Source organism: Scylla paramamosain, chromosome 7 (assembly GCF_035594125.1).
Source record: "Scylla paramamosain isolate STU-SP2022 chromosome 7, ASM3559412v1, whole genome shotgun sequence".
NCBI classification, from domain to species: domain Eukaryota; kingdom Metazoa; phylum Arthropoda; class Malacostraca; order Decapoda; family Portunidae; genus Scylla; species Scylla paramamosain.
This window is the reverse complement of record NC_087157.1, coordinates 255001-260000: the sequence shown is the minus strand read 5'-3', so window position 1 is coordinate 260000 and position 5000 is coordinate 255001. Positions and strand designations below refer to the sequence as shown.

Genomic DNA, 5000 nt, shown 5'->3' with positions numbered 1-5000 from the left:
TCGCCACACTGAGGCCGGCCTGAGCCAAGGCGAGGCGTCAGGTGGCGGAGCGGTGGCCAAACCTCCTCATCAGGCTCACCCCCCGCTAGCTTGAAAATATTAAAACATAGATACGGACAGACCAAGACTAAGCACCCGCGATCCCCGCAGAGCAGAAACCAAGTTTCTCTGATTGCCGTGTCTGTAATTACACCGACAGTGCTTACAGGGAGGGAGGGAGGGAGGGAGGGAGGGAGGGAGGGAGGAGAGTGCGGGGGAGTGAGAGTTGTGTTCATTAATGGAACAAACCCTTTCCTCTCCACATTCCTGGATGGTATACTCTACCGCTGCACATTGTCGTATCTCCTGAAAGTAGTTTTTGAGCCGCCATCCATAAGCTGTGGGCGGCGGGGGCAGTCACAGCAGCGCAGTGCCCGCCTCACGCCACAGGAACATATTATGAAATTTGAATCGGCACGAAGCAGGTCGGCACACCGCCGAGGCCGCCACCCGCCGGCCGCCGCTGCTCACCTGCACTCACAAATATTTTCCCTGTTCGCAGCAAGCTTACCTTTCGTTATCAAGAATTATTTAGGGCAAAAAAATGCAAGGAATGAATAACGATACAGTGATGATTTTCCCCGTAGAGAAAAAGATATGCGAATTATCTACACAGCCTCGCAGAGCCTTCTTGTGTTTGGCAGCAGGTGTTACGACACGCGGCAGGACGAGAGGCACCGCCACCACCTGCCTTGGAGGGCGTGCGGGGTGCTTTAACGCACAGATGGAGAAAGAGGTGCCTCTGCCACCACTGCTTACAATGGACGCGTTAAAGCACACAGAGCAGGAGGCACCCTTGCCACCACCAGTGAGGGGTGCGGGGGTGCCGGCGCGATCCCCTGGGAGGGAGGGAGGGGAGTGTAGGGGAGGACACTCGCGGTTTAGTAAATACAAGGCCTGACTTGCCACACTGATAAGTGGCAGTCCCGGCGGACACCGCTTTGATTAATACTGGCAGTTTGTTGGCCGCGGGCAAGAAGGCCCACCGACGGAGAGCCGTCCCCCATTGGCCTCTACGTACGAGTACTGGAAATGAAGACAATTTCGCGCAGTGACGTGAAGAGCCACAGACAACCCTGAGGCGTGGCCCAGTGTGTGGTGGTGGTGCAGCTGGTGGTGGTTGGTGGTGGTAGTGAAGACCATGCTGGGACCCCCGTCGCTTCCTGTCCCACACAAGTCTCAAGAGAGTTCACATATGAGGGGCCGTAACACGCCTTGTGGTGTGACGACGCTGTCACCTTCGTAACCCGGAATGGTGATTACGGCGAGGCATCAACAAAACAAGTGTCCTTTCATACTCGTGTGGCGACTCTCCTTCCCTTCATCTCTTCAAATACTCCCTCATTCCGCCCAGCAAACGCATCACCAGAGTCTCTGCAGCGACGCCTTGCACAATGCGGTGTATACAACGCCCCCCCTTCCCTCCGTGCACACCCCGCTCCTTCCCCTCCCTCCACACCTTGCTCCCCTATCCCCTTCCTCCACTCCTGTTCCCCTACTCCCCCCCTCTACAACCCGCCGCACACAGCCACGGCCGCCGCCCGCGAAAAGCAAATATATTTCCAGTGGAACGAACCAAGAGTCTGGAGGCAGCGGGGCGCGCATACCATTTCACACCCCCCAGGAGCGGCAGAGTGGGCCACCGCTCGTCCCGCCGCTCTTGACCCGGTCTTGTCCTTCCCTCACCAAACACACCGTCGACAGAGTTGCGCCTCGCCCGTACAGCCTCCCGTTCCGCACATCTCCGGCCCATAAAGCGAGGTGTGGGTGACCCTTCAGCGAGCAATGGATGGACTGGTGCGGCCCACTCTGCCTCGATAGGGTGGTCGGGCGGCGACATGAAAGGGCTGCTGGCTGCCACCTCCCATATGTCTGCGCGCGAGTGGCTAAATTAATACCCTGGGCCTGAGCGCTCCCGCTAGCTTTATGCATCTCCCTCCATTGCTATTCACACCACGTACGATCCTGCACACTCCTGTAGGTGTGTGTTTGTTTCCCGGGACACAGCGCCGCGGGGAGAGACTCCATCACTGTGGCGGCGGTGATCACGCCTCACGCACCGCTAGCACCTCACACGTGCGCTCACACACACACACACACACACACTATTCCTCAACACTCAAAGCATCAAATAATTCTACGGCCATTCTTCTACATTTAATCGAGGTGTTGAAGCCAAGTAGTCTCTTTGAAGCCTTAAAGGAGCGCCGCCGCAGCCTCCAGAGGGCGACACGCACCACCGGCACCACCACCACCACCACTACCAGCATGAAGCAGCGACACTGACTGAAGCAAGTGTCTGTTGAGGGTTTCAACGAGTGGGAGTCAACAGTGTATGTTTTAGGTTTTTTATGCCCTTTTCATGGGATGGTCATGCGCTGAACAGATAGATTAACAGTGCAGTAAAAAGTGATGATGCCTTTCTTTCTTTCTTTCTTTCTTTCTTTCCTTTTATCTTTCCTAGAGGAAGATACATCGTGATTCACTCGCTGAACACGTAACAGTCGGAGCAACAGAATGGCAAACAAGGAATGGAACGTCAGAACAAATACACACAACCACATTCACTTACCGGAGATTAATGTTAATTACTCAGAAAAAAAAAAAGTTATAACATTTATACACACACATACACACACACACACACACACACGAAAAAAAAAAAAAACGCCACCATGATGCTAAGTGGAAATAGGTAGGTATATTTCACACAGGGGCTGCCACGTGTAGGCCTGATGGATTCTTGCAACTTTCCTTATTACTTAAGTTCTTATGTTCTTATCGTTGCCTGCTTTGAGTGGGCTTCCTTCACAACTAAATACTCTCTTTGGCAGCATCCGCAAGTGTCAAGCGTATAGTGTCTTCTGCAGTTACTCTCGTCCACTGCATCTTTTCCTTCTTCCATTCCTTTGCTGCTCCATTGTAAGTCAAATGCCATTTTCATTCTGTGACTTCACCACCTATACATGTTGTGCAACGGCTCACTCCGGATTCAAAGTTAAAGTCGTCTCTCTCTCTCTCTCTCTCTCTCTCTCTCTCTCTCTCTCTCTCTCTCTCTCTCTCTCTCTCTCTCTCTCTCTCTCTGTAAAACATAAAGGTTGGTTGTTATTAATAATTCCCTCTCCCCTCTTTTTCTTCCTGCTTCTCTCCTTCAATACATGACCAGGACACTTAAAGCAGCCTCTATACTCACCACACAGCTCAAGAAGAAATAGTGGTGAGGAACTAAAGCGATAAATCACAGGTCACAGCCACACATTACACTCGCCGCGCGCCATCCCGCCTTGAATGTTAGCCGTCGACTTGATAGGCTATACATTTTTATATATTTATCTATTTTATCAATATTTTTTACAGCTATTTAACTTTGCATTCTTATTTCATGACCCTTTTTTTTTATTTATAAACAAAAATTTATCACATTAAAAAAAAACTCATTCACGAAATAGTTTGAACGTTGACTTTAATAACGTGATATAAATTCTGTTTCATTGTATCACTATAGATTTCATGAATTTTTAAATCATAAAGTTTTCTTTTTCAAATATAAAAAGGAGCTTATTTTTCATATGTCAAGGAATGGTTCGAACGTTGATTTTGAGCTTGATATAAATCGTATTTTATTACATTATCATAGATTTATTAATACATATTTTATCAAAATGTATTTTCATTAATTATATATATATATATATATATATATATATATATATATATATATATATATATATATATATATATATATATATATATATATATATATATATATATATATATATATATATATATATATATATATATATATATATATATATATATATATATAATCTCTTCCTTAACCAATGATACTGTGTGTGTGTGTGTGTGTGTGTGTGTGTGTTGTGCTTCACATATAGGCTAATTTCCTTTAGCTTTTACGCTGTATCTACGTTTTAATATGTATAAAAACAACCTCGTGATCACAACGCAGCTCCTTTTTAATCAGGTGATACAGCAGGTGTACTGTTTGTCCAGGAAGCAGCCTACAACACAAACACTCTGTACTGCCAAGCCCTGCGAGTGGCACCAACCAGTCACGTTCATTACACGCACGGTGCTGATTTGCCCCCGTGAATCTGTCGCTGGTCGCGGAGGAGCGAATCCCAAAGCTTCCAGCGAGAACAACAACAAACAGCAGCAGATCTGTTGGTTCATACGAGGTTGTGGAGGTGGAGGAGGAGGAGGAGGAGGAGGAGGAGAAACCTGAAGACGGAGGTGTGATGGAGAGATAGCGTGGAAGGTGTGGTCCATTAGCCTGTATCGTGTGAACCGAGACAGCGTGAGAAGGTCCCAGCAGCAGCAGCAGCAGCAGCAGCAGCAGCAGCAACAGCAGCAACAGGAGGAGGAGGAGAAGGAGTAGGGAAGGTATCAGTAAAGGAAAATAGGTGTTGGCGAAAAATTAGCAAAGATGGAAGGTGAGGAAGATTTGGAGGAGGAGGGGGAGGAGGAGGAGGAGGAGCCATAATAAATACAAAAAATATGTCTAAAACGAGGATGATGTTTGTGGAGATAAAGGAAGAAGAGGAAGAGGAGGAGGAAGAAAATTATGGAGGAGGAGGTGGAGGAGGATTTGATTTTAATGTACACAAAGAAGAACGTACGCACATACATACATATATACACACATACATACATACATACATATATACATACTCGTAAATATAAAGACCTTGGCAAGAGTTCACACACACACACACACACACGCACGTTACATAAAGAAAAAAAAAAAACAGGACACTACGAGTTTGATTTAATCTATGAAAGTATAAAGGCAAGTAAGCACACACACACACACACACACACACACACACACACACTTCCTGGCCTCGGAGAGAGAGAGAAATATCCAGCTCAGATCATGACGTCGGTTTTCAATTACGGAAAAATTTATGACCACAGCCAACCACCACCACCACCTCCGC

The 5000-nt window shown here is 47.3% G+C and overlaps 1 long non-coding RNA gene across 3 annotated transcripts in view; it reads right to left on the bottom strand.

Annotated features, from left to right (window-relative positions):
- The window catches only part of LOC135101868 (uncharacterized), a 135698-nt gene that overhangs the window by 109847 nt on the left and 20851 nt on the right, over positions 1-5000 (bottom strand). The window contains exon 1 of one of the 3 annotated variants that reach the window (XR_010269420.1): positions 3233-3322. The exons of the other annotated variants lie outside the window; for them this stretch is intronic. This is a non-coding gene — a long non-coding RNA (uncharacterized LOC135101868). Of the gene's footprint in view, positions 1-3232; positions 3323-5000 lie in introns of those variants that run through there. 3 annotated transcript variants of the gene reach the window in all.